The sequence below is a fragment of the Nycticebus coucang genome, chromosome 5, assembly GCF_027406575.1.
Source record: "Nycticebus coucang isolate mNycCou1 chromosome 5, mNycCou1.pri, whole genome shotgun sequence".
Classification (NCBI taxonomy): Eukaryota; Metazoa; Chordata; class Mammalia; order Primates; family Lorisidae; genus Nycticebus; species Nycticebus coucang.
In genome coordinates this window covers 38,457,993-38,473,606 of record NC_069784.1, presented here as the reverse complement: position 1 = coordinate 38,473,606, position 15,614 = coordinate 38,457,993, and the positions used below count along the sequence as shown (strand labels likewise).

The 15,614-nt window shown below is 40.3% G+C and overlaps 1 protein-coding gene across 2 annotated transcripts in view; it reads right to left on the bottom strand.

Moving 5' to 3' along the window:
- EEIG2 (EEIG family member 2) overlaps window positions 1–15,614 on the bottom strand; it is a 77,943-nt gene that overhangs the window by 44,681 nt on the left and 17,648 nt on the right. Inside the window, exon 1 of one of the 2 annotated variants that reach the window (XM_053591939.1) lies at window positions 3,036–3,061. The exons of the other annotated variant lie outside the window; for it this stretch is intronic. The gene's annotated coding sequence lies outside the window, so the exon portion shown is untranslated. Of the gene's footprint in view, window positions 1–3,035; window positions 3,062–15,614 lie in introns of those variants that run through there. 2 annotated transcript variants of the gene reach the window in all.

Genomic DNA, 15,614 nt, shown 5'->3' with positions numbered 1-15,614 from the left:
AAGCAAAACTACTTTGAGATATCATCTAAGTCCAGTAAGATTAGCCTGTATCACAAAATCCCAAGACCAGAGATGTTGGCGTGGATGTGGAGAAAAGGGAAGACTTCTACACTGCTGGTGGGAATGCAAATTAATACATTCCTTTTGGAAAGATGTTTGGAGAACACTTAGAGATCTAAAAATAGATCTGCCATTCAATCCTATAATTCCTCTACTAGGTATATACCCAGAAGACCAAAAATCACATTATAACAAAGATATTTGTACCAGAATGTTTATTGCAGCCCAATTCATAATTGCTAAGTCATGGAAAAAGCCCAAGTGCCCATCGATCCACGAATGGATTAATAAATTGTGGTATATGTACACCATGGAATATTATGCAGCCTTAAAGAAAGATGGAGACTTTACCTCTTTCATGCTTACATGGATGGAGCTGGAACATATTCTTCTTAGTAAAGTATCTCAAGAATGGAAGAAAAAGTATCCAATGTACTCAGCCCTACTATGAAACTAATTTATGGGTTTCACATGAAAGCTATAACCCAGTTATAACCTAAGAATAAGGGGAAGGAGTAGAAGGAGTGGGGAGGATGGGGGGGCGATTGGTGGGATTACACCTGCGGTGCATCTTACAAGGGTACATGTGAAACTTAGCAAATGTAGAATATAAATGTCTTAACACAATAACTAAGAAAATGCCAGGAAGGCTATGTTAACCAGTGTGATGAAAATGTGTCAAATGGTCTATAAAACCAGTGTATGGTGCTCCATGATCGCATTAATGTACACAGCTATGATTTACTAATAAAAAAATGGAAACAAATAACTTATTAAACTAAGGCATTTTAAGATAAAAAAAAACTTTGAACAAATTCCTATGCACACTGCGCATATCTTATTTTGAAGTAAAAAAACCAAAACGGGAACAAATACAATCACACTGCCTCATGTGGCCTGCGGGCCTTAGTTTGAGGACCCCTGCATCTCATTATTTAAATGCTTATTCTGGGTTTTTTCTTTTTTTGAGACAGAGTCTCACTTTGTTGCCCTCAGTAGAGTACGGTGGCATCATAGCTCACATACCTCAAACTCTTGGGCTCAAGCGAATCTCCTGTCTCAGCCTCCCAAGTAAGTAGCTGGGACTACAGGTGCCCTCCACAATGCTTGGCTATTTTTTTTTTAGAGATGTGGTCTTGCACTTGCTCACACTGGTCTCAAACTCGTGAGCTCAAGCAATCCACCCGCCTCGGCCTCCCAGAGTGCTAGGATTATAGGCATGAGCCACTGCATGCGGCCTCTGAGTTTTGTTATATGTAGCTCAGACTAGATCTGACCATCCCCAAATAAAGGAATATTTAAGTTCAAACTTTATCCACACTGTGGTAGGTACTCCAGGAATCTCAGAGCCCTGCTGCCCTCACTTAAGATTACTGCATGTATCCGGGTGCAGAGGCTCACACCTGTAATCCTAGCACTCTAGGAGGCTGAGGCAGGTAGATCACCTGAGCTCATAGGTTCAAAACCAGCCTGTGCCAGAGTGAGACCCTGTCTCTAAAAATAGCCGGGCATTGTGGTAAGCATCTGTAGACCCAGTTACTCAGGAGGCTGAGACAAGAGAATTGCTTGAGCACAAGAGTTTGAGGTTGCTGTGAGCTGTTATGGCTACAGCACTCTACCAAGGGTGACAAAGTGACTCTGTCCCCCCCCCACCAAAAAAAAATTACTGTATGGATAGAATGCTTTGGAACCTATCATATGTATTTTTTTTAATTAAAAAAATTATTTTCATTGTTTGGGATTCATTGAGAGTACAAAGAATCAGGTTACACTGATTGTATTTGTTAGGTAAAGTCTCTCATAATTGTGTCCCACCTCCAAGAGGGGTGCCATACACCATAACCCCCCATCTCCCTCCCTCCTCTCCTCTCCCTGCTCCCTCATTCCTCTACCCCCCCATTAGATCATCTACCCCCTTCACATTAGAAGTGAGTACATTCTTGCTTCTCCATTCCTGTGACACTTTACTAAGAAGAATGTGTTCCAGCCGGGTACAGTGGCTCATGCCTATAATTCTAGCACTCTGGGAGGCTGAGACAGGTGGCTGCCTAAGCTTATAAGTTTGAGACCAGCCAGAGCAATAGTGAGACTCAGTCTCTAAAAAATAGCCGGGCGTTGTGGTGGGCACCTGTAGTCCCAGTTACTCAGGAGGCTGAGGCAAGAGAATTGCTTAAGCCCAACAGTTTAAGGTTGCCATGAGCTATGGTACCATGGCACTCTTCCAAAGTCAATAAAGTGAGAGTCTGTCTCACGAAGAAAAAAAAAAAAATAAGACTATGTTCTAACTCAATCCAGGTTAATACAAAAGATGTGAAGTCTCCATTTTTTTTTTCTTTTTTTGAGAGAGTCTCAAGCTGTCGCCCTGGGTAGAGTGCTGTGGCATCACAGCTTACAGCAACCTCAAACTCTTGGGCTTAAGTGATTCTCTTGCCTCAGCCTCCTAAGTAGCTGGGACTATAGGCACCCACAACAATGCCTGGCTATTTTTTGGTTGTAGTTGTCATTATTGTTTGGCAGGCCTAGGCTGGATTCATGCCTACCAGCTCCAGTGTATGTGGCTGGCGCCTTAGCTGCTGAGCTACAGGCGCTGAGCCAAGTCTCCATCTTTTTTAATGGCTGAATAGTATTCCATGGCATACATATATCACAGCTTGTTAATCCATTCCTGGGTTGGTGGGTATTTAGGTTGTTTCCACATTTTGGCAAAAGTAAATTGAGATGCAATAAACAGTCGAGTGCAAATGTCTATCATACATATTTTTCATGACCTATAGAGCCCCATCCAAACCAAGCCACTGATAAGCTCAAGTACACTTCCTAGGGACTAAAACACTATCTAAAACATGAATACTGCTTCCCCAGCAGCAGATGACAGATGTGCTAGGACTCTGAAACAGGTTCTCATGTGAGCAAAATGTCTCATGATCCAAGACGAGAGGTTAGGTTGAGATGACTGAGGTCTGTGAAGAACATACTTGTCTATTAATCACCTCACGAGGTGTATAACAAAGTATCCTTAATTGGAGAAGGAACCCTGAAATGATAAAGGCAGAAAATAGAGTTCAGCATAAAACTATGGACAATAGTCTGCCAACCACAGTAAACATTCAATAAACATTTGTTGACCAAATGAATAACTGACCATGACTGTAGAAAATAAAGATCTCAGGACACCCCCTTCCCATCCCTGCAACTCCTTATACAAAAGAGAAGGTAAAGGCTTCAGAAACCTGTGAAGAACTGATCCCACAGATCATTCATCAAAGAAATTCCTTGGCCAGGCGCAGTGGCTCACTCCTGCAATCCTAGGACTCTGGGAGGCTGAGGCAGGAGGATAATTTGAATTCAGGAGTTTGAGACCAGCCAAAGGAAGAGTGAGACTCTGTCTCTACTAAAAATAGAAAAATTAGCCAGGCATGGAGGTGCTTGCGTGTGGTCCGAGCCACTTGGGAGGCTGAGGCAAGAGATCACTTGAGCCCAAGAGTTTGAGGTTTTTGTGAGCTATGATGATGTCCCAGGACTTTAGCTTGGGCAACAAAGAAAGAAAAGAAATTCCTTGCTCGTTTCCCATAAGCAAGGACATGCAAATTGTAGCTTTAGATCTGTAGGCTAAAGTCTTTCCATTTTACAGTAATAATGAATTATAGGTTTATCTTCACAGGTGCAGAAGGGACAAGGTAGGATCAGGCCTATTCTTCCACCTAACCAGGGACATCTACATAACTGATACTTCCTTCACTCCCTTTTTTCTCTTCTAGCATTGGAGATATCTTATGTACAATGTAGATTTTCCTGGGTCTCACAACAATGTCACCATTTGTCTGGCTATGCTCTTTCCCCACCTTCTTTTTCTTTCTGTATGCCTTTAAATGCCGAAACTTTCAAATTCCCCTTTGGAAAAACAGACACAGCTTTATCTGTGGTTTGCGTTTTTTTTCCCCGGGCGTGTCCTCAACTTTGGTTTAATAAACTTCCATTGATTGATATTTTTGCCCCAGTTACTTATTCTGGGACAACACTACAAATGACTGCTTCCAGCTACCAGTCTTTGCCTATGCTACCTCCTAACTATTCTTAATCAAGTCCGTTCCTGCATCTAGCACCACTACCCTAATTCAGACTTTCAATATTTCTTCCCTTAAAATACAGAAACAGCCTCCATAATGGTCCTGGTTTAAATCTACCCCTATCATTGCTACCAGAGAGCTCCTTTTGAAATATACATTTGACGGGGCGGTGCCTGTGGCTCAGTGAGTAGGGCGCTGGCCCCATATACCGAGGGTGGCGGGTTCAAACCCGGCCCCGGCCAAACTGCAACCAAAAAATAGCCGGGCGTTGTGGAGGGCGCCTGTAGTCCCAGTTACTTGGGAGGCTGAGGCAAGAGAATCGCCTAAGCCCAGGAGTTGGAGGTTGCTGTGAGCTGTGTGAGGCCACGGCACTCTACCGAGGGCCATAAAGTGAGACTCTGTCTCTACAAAAAAAAAAGAAATATACATTTGACAACATCCTTCTTCTGTTTAAAATCCTTCACTACTTCCTCGTATCTCATAGGATTAAGTCCAATGTCCTTCACGTGGTATCTCTGTGAGTAAACTCCTGCCTATCTAGTTAGGTCTCATATTATCTGTTGTCCCAAAGAAATCTGCTGATGTCATACTATTTCTTACTCACACGCCTTTGTTCATGACGCTTTCTGTTCCTTGTGTGCCATCCCCTCCCCCTTTCTCTGCTCACACTTACCAGTTTAATTCTAACTCATTTTGCTCAGTCACGATTTCCTCTAGACATTTCCCCCCAATTCAGCCTTCAGACGAAAGATGGACGTCCCATATGACCAAGTCTGCCTTGGTTCCCTTTCCAGTGTCCTCCCTTCCCTGTCCCAGAGCACTGTCACCCCTGACAGGGTGGGAAGAGCTGGCTGAGTTGGCTTCCTCCCTTATTCACTCAGTTTTCACCCAAGATAGCTCCTAATTTCCTGTTTCCCTGCCTTGTTTCTGGCAGATGCTCCTATGATTATAGATGAATGAATACTGTAAATGAACTTAAAAAATCTATAGGCTTCAGGAATTTGAGGTTACAGTGAGCTACGATCATGCCACTGCACGCCAGCCTGGGTGACAGCATGAGACCTTGTCTCTCTCTTTCCTTTTTTTTTTGGTACTTTTTTTTCCTTTTCCTTTTTGTAAAAATTTAAGACCCTGTCACTCTAAAAAAAAAAAAACTGGATAGGCTTAAAGAAGGCTAACTGTGTCCTTTTTTTTTTCTTCCTAATGGGCTCAGTTTTTTAAAAATTTCCTTTCTTCATAGGAACTGAAGTAGAAAGATATGTTAATTTAATCTTTTACTTTTGTAACATCAAAATAATAGCCTTGAATTCTTACACAATCTCTAAATAAAAAGATTTTGTTTGTGTACTTAGGCTATTACTCAGAATGATGATAATCTGTAGTGTATACACATTACACACACATACGCACACACAGAGGAATCAGAAAGCTGTCCAGACTAAACAAATGACAAAAAAAAGTGACAAAGCTAGTCTGTCACTTTGTTACACTGATGGGTTACCACGGAAACAAACTCAGACTACTTGGCAATTGAGACAAAAGTCACATTAGTAAATGCTTTTCGTTATGTGAGTCATTAACTTCCTGAGTTTTATACAGTTGCTTAACCACTTTTAAAGAAACAAAAAACAGAACAGGACTTGTGTTGATGCTGTGTGGAAAGTCAAGTATTTCTAAGATAAAAGGATAAAGCTACTGAATGTGACATAAAATAAACAGAAGATTCAGAAGATAATGTTGCTATGGGTATTGTTTATGCTTCAAGTGGGTTGAAGAAAATTGGGGATGGGTAAATTCATACCTCTTGGGTACGGTACACACTGTCTGGGTGGAAGACACGTTTATAACCTTGACTCAATTTGTGCAAAAAACAAAGTATGTAAACAAAACACATGTACCCCCTAATATACTGAAATTTACCAAATTTTCAGTTGTCCCAAACTTTCAGTTGTTCTGATGAGTGTGTGATAATAGCTCACTGTAGTTTTAATGTGTAGTTCCTGTATGAGTGATGATACCAACCACTCTTTCATATGTTATTTGGACACTGGGGTACCCTCTTTTAAGAACTGTTGGCTGTCCTATTTATTACTAATTTGTAAGAGCTCTTAATGTATTCTAGGTATGAATTCTTTGTCAAGTATGTGTATGTGTTTGTATGTGCAAACATCTTTCACTGTATGACTTGCATTTTTACTCTCTCAATGGTGTTTTTTTCTTTCTTTTTTTAGGGGGTTACTAACCAATGAGCACACATGTGCACAGAGGAAGTAAAACTCAATGGAAATCAAGTGGAATGGGTGAAGGGAACAGTGGATGGGTGAAAACCTACTTAAGGGGTACAGTAAACACTATCTGGATGATGGGCACACTTACAGCCCTGACTCAAGCATTCCAAAAGCAATCTATGTAACCAAAAGTATTTGTACCCCACATAATATTCTGAAATAGTAAAAAGTATATTTTACTTTATGTGGCTGGCGCCTTAGCTGCTAAGCTATAAGCGCTGAGACTTTTTTTTTGAGACAGAGTCTCACTATGTCACCCTCAGTAGTTGTCATCGTTCTTGGAAGACCTGGGCTGGGTTCGAACCCACCAGCCCTGGTGCATATGGCCAGCACCCTAACCACTGAGCAACCGGCACCGAGCCACCTGCCTCTGCATCTTGCCAACTATCACAGCAGACATGGTTAGGTTCCCTAACCTCTCTGCATTTCCTTTTCCTTCTCAGTGAAACAGGGATGAGACTACTACCCATTCATGGGAATTCTGGAAAACCAAATCCATTATTAAACAGTGTTTAGAACACTGCCTGACTTACAGTTTAATCTCAATAAGAAGTGTTAGAAAGGCTGGGCATAGTGGCTCATGCTAGTAATCCTAACACTCTGGGAGGCCGAGCCAGGTGGATTGCCTGAGCTTAGGAGTTCGAGACCAGCCTGAGCAAGAGTGAGACCCTGTCTCTTAAAAAAAATAGCTGGGCATTGTGGTGGGTGCCTGCAGTCCCAGATACTCGGGAGGCTGAGGCAAGAGGATCAATCTCTTAAGCCCAAGAGTTTGAGGCTATTGTGAGCTATGAATCCATGGTGGCGACATGAGACTGTTTCAAAAAAAAAAAAAATGTTAGAAGGTGTTATTATTATCAAGATACAAATACCTAGTTCTACATTCACCTAAATATGCCCACCAGAGTAAAATAATGGTCAAATTTATAAATACAGAATTTTCTCCTCTTCTACATATATATATATTTTTTGAGATAGTCTAACTATGTCACTCTAGGTAGAGTGCCGTGGCATCACAGCTCACAGAAACCTCCAACTCTTAGGCTTAAGTGATTCTCTGGCCTCAGCCTCCCAAGTAGTTGCGACTACAGACACCCATCACAATACCCAACCTTTTTCTTTTTGGAGTTGTCGTTGTTTGGAAGGCTTGGACTGGATTCGGACCTGCCAGCTCTGGTATATGTGGCTAGTACCTTAGCCACTAAGCTACAGGTGCTGAGTCTTCCTGAGCTACAGGTGCTGAGTCTTCCTTTTCAATAATATTAATGAAGATTTTAATAATAAAAAAAAAGATATAGGTTCTTGAGAAAGAAGAAGCTTTTAGAAACTGAGTCAAAAACAAAAATTTAAGACTCAGGATAAACTAGACCTATAAAATTGTGACTTTAAGTTACAATACTAAGGATAAATGAATCTCTCACACTCCATAGTATTTTTGTATCAAGTAAATGGTGGACAGAAATAGTATTCATTGGGAAAAACTGGACATGAGATTTTACTGTTTTTTTTTTTTTTTTTTTTTTTTTTTGTGGAGACAGAGTCTCACTGTACCGCCCTCGGGTAGAGTGCCGTGGCGTCACACGGCTCACAGAACCTCTAACTCTTGGGTTTAAGCGATTCTCCTGCCTCAGCCTCCCGAGCAGCTGGGACTACAGGCGCCCGCCACAACGCCCGGCTATTTTTCTGTTGCAGTTTGGCCAGGGCTGGGTCCGAACCCGCCACCCTCGGCATATGGGGCTGGCGCCCCACTCACTAAGCCACAGGCGCCGCCCTTTACTGTTTCTTTTAAAATGTATTTACTTGTTTATTTATTCATTCATTCATTTTGCCAGTGGGGGTAGGGAATGAGGGAAATGGTAATTCAGTTGTGAACGTTTTAAGGTTGGGGAGCCTGTGAGTCCCTCACTCGTAGAAATGTCTACGAAACAGATAGTTATATAAGGACTAGAACTCAAAGAAGGTGGAAATACAAATGTAAATGGTCATGAAGCCACGGGAATGGACAAGGGTATTCAGAGAGAGTGGGTGGAAGAGGAGAGGAACACAAATATTTAGGGCGGAGAAGAAGGAGGCCCGGCAAGGAGACCGAAGGCCAAGAGGGGAGGAAGCAGAGGAGATTATGTTATCATCAAAATCAAGTGGGTTAACTTTAAAGGAAGAATTGCTCAACACTATCACATGTGGCACAGAGGTCAGGTAAGATAATAACTAAGAAGAATCCTGGGGATTTAGCAACAAAGAAGTCACTGATAACACTGCTTCCTTCTATCAGCGCTAAGGCATGAATAAGTGTCTTCTTGAATGTTAAGATGAAATCCTCCCTTTAACTTGTATCTCCATTTGGCTGCCACCCTAATTTTCTCTACTTTATAATTAAAATATTTGAAATGAGTAGTCTGTGTTCCCTGTCTCTACTCCCCTATGTACTCTGGCTTCTGTCTGCCTTTTACTGAAGAGAAGATAAAGAAGTGAGAGGCATAAATAATGGTGCCAGGAGAAGCCCACCCCTGACAGTGTCAGAGAGGATGGGATCCGATGGTCACTGGAGGGACTTGCCTGGGACAAAGGAAGAGCTTCCTCTTCCATGGTGAGGAGAGACAAAGAAAACAATGAGCCCTATTCCAGGCAAATTTGTCAGCAGACATTGCTCACTGCCCAGAACTGTTCAAATAAGAAATTTGGTATAAAAAACATAGCATTATTTATTTAGCACACAATAGGTCCTGAATAAATGTTGAGTACTTGCTTGCTTATAATCTGTTGTATCTATTATAAAAAGTCTGTAGCTTCATGTAACAAAGACGCTTATTCAGAGAGACGCTTATTCGTCCTAATGAAAAATTTCATCTAAAAAAACAATGTATGTCCTTACAGAAAGGGAGAAAATATTTACAAACCACGTATGTGATGAGGAGTTAACATCTAAAATATATAAAGAAGCCATATAACTCAATAGGAAAAGAAATGCCAAATAATTCAATCAAAAAATGGACTAAGGACTTGAATAAACATTCTCAAAAGAAGACATACACTAGGAAAATAAATTTCAAATGTTCTCACCACAAAAAAAATAAAGTATTTGAGGTGATGGATATAAGGTGCTTGATTTAATTATTCCACTTTGTACTCATAAATTATGCCATTACATATTGTCAATTGACAATAAAAAAGAAGACAGAAGAAGGCCAACAGGTCTATGAGGAGGTGCTCAAGATCATCAATCCTAAGGGAAATGCAAATGAAAACCTAATAATACCTCACATTAAAGTGGTTAAAGTGGCCATTATCAGAAAGACAAAAGGTAACAAGCATCACTGAGGATATGGAGAATAGGTAAGCCTTGTATGTTGTAGGAAACAGTACGGGTGGTGTACCTCAAAAAATTAAAAATAGAGGCCAGGCACAGTGGCTCACACCTGCAATCCCAGCACTATGGGAAGTCTAGGTAGGAGGACAGCTTGAGACCAGGAGTCTGAGACCAGCCTGGGCAACATAGCAAGACCCTCATTCTAAAAAAAAAAAAATTAACTGGGCATAGTGGTGCATGCCTGTAGCCCACCTACTGGGGAAGCTGATGTGAAGGAATCACTTAAGCCCAGGAGTTTGAAGCTGCAGTAAGCTATGATTGCACCACTGCACTCCAGCCTGGGCAACAGAGCCAAGAACCCATCTCTAAAATGAATGAATGAATAAATGAATAAATAAATAAACAAAAGTAGATCCACAAAATGATCTAGCACTTCCACTTTTGGGTATATATCCAAAGAAAATGAAAGCAGTATTTCAAAGAGAAATACATAGAACTGAACATAGATGTTTCAAAGCCAAAATACAGAAACATTCCATCAACTGATATGTGATGTGTATTATTATGATAGAATATTATTCAGCCTTAACAAAGAAGGAAAGCCTGCCATGTTGTCCCGCCTGTCTCAAAATGGTTACAAAAACTTATTTCAAATAGTATTTTGAAAATTAAACAGTATAATATAAATAGAAAGCATCACATAAAGCACAAGTATTATGATTCAAGACTCTACTCAAAAGCTTTTCCTACGATGCATTTCCTGAGTCCCTAGGTAAAATGATTCTCTTCTTCCTAAACTCCTGGGGTCTTCTACACGCATGTCTGGAATAACTGTCTTGCAAATGAAAGATATTGAGAGCAAGGGAAATAGGAATTTAATGAACTTTTGCTGTGCCTTATAAAAGAAATCCTCCATTGTTAGTTTCAAAGTGTGATTATCAAAAGGAAAATGTGTAATATCAGAAGACAAAACTCATCAGGGTTTATGGTACAGGGATATTAAGTAGTGAATTAAAAAAACAAACAAACACGTACAGGTCACCAAGACATATCTGGAGAAGATCAAGGAGGCTCGGTGCCTGTAGCTCAGTGGCTAGGGCGCCAGTCACATACATCAGAGCGGGCGGGTTGAAATCCAGCCAGGGCCTACCAAACAATGACAACTACAACCAAAAAATAAAAAAACAGCCGGGTGTTGCGGTGGGCGCCTGTAGTCCCAGCTACTTGGGAGGCTGAGGCATGAGAATTGCTTAAGCCCAAGAGTTTAGGCAGCGCTCCTAGCTGAATCGCCAGCCACATACACCCAGACACATACACCTCGAACCTGGCCTGGGCCAGCTAAACCACTGCAATTGACAACTGCAATAACAACAACAACAACAACAAAAAAAAAACAGCCGGGCATTGTGGCAGGTGCCTATACTCTCAGCTATTTGGGAGGCTGAGGCAAAAGAATCCCTTAAGGCCAAGAGTTTGAGGTTGCTGTGAGCTGTGATACTACAATACTCTGCCCAGGGCGACAGCTTAAGAGTGCTAGGGCCCCCAGAGTGCTAGGATTATAGGCACAGACACACACACACGCACACACACACACACACACACATGTCTTGTGTGTAAGCAGTTTCTCAGCTACAATGCTTGGATATTATCATTTGATTAGGAAAAGTCTGAGAATTTATTTTAAAACCAATAATCAAACTTTTTTTCTTTTGAGACAGAATCTCATTTTGTCGCCTTTGGTTGAGTGCTATAGTGTAATAGCTCACGGCAACCTCAAACTTGGGCTCAAGCGATCCTCTTGCCTCAGCCTCCTGAGTAACTGGGACTATAGGTGCTTGCCACAGTGCCCAGCTATTTTTAGAAATGAGGTCTCACTATGGCTCAGGCTGGTCTCAAACCTGTGTGCTTAGGCAATCCATTCAGCTTGGGCCCACAGAGTTCTAGGATTATAGGCATGAATCACCACGCCTGGCCAATAATCAAGTTTTAAGACAGAAAAAAAAATATTTTAAAACAAAAACAGCAGTTAGACTTTCTTTTTTTTTTTTTTTTTTTATTGTTGGGGATTCATTGAGGGTACAATAAGCCAGTTACACTGATTGCAATTGTTAGGTAAAGTCCCTCTTGCAATCATATCTTGCCCTCATAAAATGTGACACACACTAAGGCCCCACCCCCCTCCCTTCGTCCCTCTTTCTGCTTCCCTCCCCACAACCTTAATTGTCATTAATTGTCCTCATATCAAGATTGAGTACATAGGATTCATGCTTCTCCATTCTTGAAATGCTTTACTAAGAATAATGTCTTCCACTTCCATCCAGGTTAATACGAAGGATGTAAAGTCTCCATTTTTTTTAATGGCTGAATAGTATTCCATGGTATACATATACCACAGCTTGTTAATCCATTCCTGGGTTGGTGGGCATTTAGGCTGTTTCCACATTTTGGCGATTGTAAATTGAGCTGCAATAAACAGTCTAGTACAAGTGTCCTTATGATAAAAGGATTTTTTTCCTTCTGGGTAGATGCTCAGTAATGGGATTGCAGGATCGAATGGGAGGTCTAGGTTGAGTGCTTTGAGGTTTCTCCATACTTCCTTCCAGAAAGGTTGTACTAGTTTGCAGTCCTACCAGCAGTGTAAAAGTGTTCCCTTCTATCCACATCCACGCCAGCATCTTCAGTTTTGAGATTTTGTGATGTGGGCCATTCTCACTGGGGTTAGATGATATCTTAGGGTTGTTTTGATTTGCATTTCTCTAATATATAGAGATGATGAACATTTTTTCATGTGTTTGTTAGCCATTCGTCTGTCGTCTTTAGAGAAAGTTCTATTCATGTCTCTTGCCCATTGATATAAGGGATTGTTGGCTTTTTTCATGTGGATTAATTTGAGATCACCATAGATCCTGGTTATCAAGCTTTTGTCTGATTGAAAATATGCAAATATCCTTTCCCATTGTGTAGGTTGTCTCTTTGCTTTGGTTATTGTCTCCTTAGCTGTACAGAAGCTTTTCAGTTTAATGAAGTCCCATTTGTTTATTTTTGTTGTTGTTGCAATTGCCATGGCAGTCTTCTTCATGAAGTCTTCCCCCAGGCCAATATCTTCCAGTGTTTTTCCTATGCTTTCTTTGAGGATTTTTATTGTTTCATGCCTTAAATTTAAGTCCTTTATCCATCTTGAATCAAATTTTGTGAGTGGGGAAAGGTGTGCGTCCAGTTTCAGTCTTTTACATGTAGACAGCCAGTTCTCTCAACACCATTTATTGAATAGGGAGTCTTTCCCCCAAGGTAAGTTCTTGTTTCGTTTATCGAAGATTAGGTGGTTGTAAGATGTTAGTTTCATTTCTTGGTGTTCAATTTGATTCCAAGTGTCTATGTCTCTGTTTTTGTGCCAGTACCATGCTGTCTTGAGCACTATGGCTTTGTAGTACAGACTAAAATCTGGTATGCTGATGCCCCCAGCTTTATTTTTGTTACTAAGAACTGCCTTAGCTATACGGGTTTTTTTCCGGTTCCATACAAAACGCAGAATCATTTTTTCCAAATCTTGAAAGTACGATGTAGGTACTTTGATAGAAATGGCATTGAATAGGTAGATTGCTTTGGGAAGTATAGACATTTTAACAATGTTGATTCTTCCCATCCATGAGCATGGTATGTTCTTCCATTTGTTAATATCCTCTGCTATTTCCTTTCTGAGGATTTCATAGTTTTCTTTATAGAGGTCCTTCACCTCCTTCGTTAGGTATATTCCTAGGTATTTCATTTTCTTTGAGACTATGGTGAAGGGAGTTGTGTCCTTAATTAGCTTCTCATCTTGACTGTTATTGGTGTACACAAAGGCTACTGACTTGTGGACATTGATTTTATATCCTGAAACATTACTGTATTTTTTGATGACTTCTAGGAGTCTTGTGGTTGAGTCTTTGGGGTTCTCTAAGTATAAGATCATGTCGTCAGCAAAGAGGGAGAGTTTGACCTCCTCTGCTCCCATTTGGATTCCCTTTATTTCCTTGTCTCGCCTAATTGTATTGGCTAGAACTTCCAGCACCATGTTGAATAGTAAAGGTGACAGAGGACAACCTTGTCTGGTTCCAGTTCTAAGAGGAAAAGCTTTCAGTTTTATTCCATTCAGTAAAATATTGGCTGTGGGTTTGTCATAGATAGCTTCAATCAGTTTTAGAAATGTGCCACCTATGCCTATACTCTTCAGAGTTCTAATTAGAAAAGGATGCTGGATTTTATCAAATGCTTTTTCTGCATCTATTGAAAGGATCATGTGATCTTTATTTTTGCCTCTGTTAATATGGTGGATAATGTTTATGGACTTGCGTATGTTAAACCGCCTTGCATCCCTGGGATGAAGCCTACTTGATCATGATGAATGACTTTTTTGATGATAAGCTGTAATCTATTGGCTAGGATTTTGTTGAGAACTTTTCCATCTATATTCATGAGTGAGATTGGTCTGAAATTCTCCTTTTTGTTTGGGTCTTTTCCTGGTTTTGGTATCAGGGTGATGTTTGCTTCATAGAATGTGTTGGGGAAGATTCCTTCTTCCTCAGTTTTTTGGAATAATTTCTGCAGTACAGGAATAAGCTCTTCCTTGAATGTTTGATAGAATTCTGGAGTGAAGCCATCTGGACCAGGGCATTTTTTAGTTGGAAGCTTTTTTATTGTTTCTTTGATCTCAGTGCTTGAAATTGGTCTGTTCAGGAGGTCTATTTCTTCCTGGCTGAGTCTAGGGAGAGGGTGTGATTCCAAATATTGATCCATTTCCTTCACATTGTCAAATTTCTGGGCATAGAGTTTCTGGTAGTATTCAGAGATGGTCTCTTGTATCTCTGTGGGATCAGTTGTTATTTCCCCTTTATCGTTTCTGATTGAGGTTACTAGAGATTTTACTTTTCTATTTCTAGTTAGTCTGGCCAATGGTTTATCTATTTTATTTATTTTTTCAAAAAACCAACTCCTTGTTTCATTAATTTTCTGAATGATTCTTTTGTTTTCAATTTCATTGATCTCTGATTTGATTTTGGATATTTCTTTTCTTCTACTGAGTTTAGGCTTAGATTGTTCTTCTTTTTCCAATTCCATAAGATCTCTTGTGAGATTGTTGATGTGCTCTCTTTCTGTTTTTCGAATGTAGGCATCTAAAGCGATGAATTTTCCTCTCAAAACTGCTTTTGCAGTATCCCACAGGTTTTGGTAGCTTGTGTCTTCATTGTTGTTATGCTCAAGGAAGTTAATGATTTCCTGTTTTATTTCTTCCTTCACCCATCTGTTATTCAACAGAAGATTGTTTAATTTCCATGACTTTGGGTGGGCTTGAGCATTTTTGTTAGAGTTGAGTTCCACCTTTAGTGCCTTATGGTCTGAAAAGATACAAGGTAAAATTTCAATTCTTTTGATTCTGTTGATATTTGTTTTGTGTCCCAGGATATGATCAATTTTGGAGAATGTTCCATGGGGTGATGAGAAGAATGTATATTCTTTATCTTTGGGGTGGAGTGTTCTATATGCGTCTATCAAGCATAGTTGTTCTAGGGTCTCATTTAAATCTCTTATATCTTTGTTTAATTTCTGTTTAGAGGATCTGTCCAGCTCTGTAAGAGGTGTGTTAAAGTCCCCTGTTATGATGGTATTATCAGATATCATATTGCTCAGACTGAGTAAGGTCTGCTTCAAGAATCTGGGAGCATTTAAATTGGGTGCATAAATATTTAGAATTGAAATGTCTTCTTGTTGTAGTTTTCCCTTGACCAATATAAAGTGACCATCTTTGTCTTTTTTGACTTTAGTTGCTTTAAATCCACATGTATCTGAAAATAAGATTGCAGCTCCTCTTTTCTTCTGAATTCCATTTGCCTGAAAAATTGTCTTCCAACCCTTGAC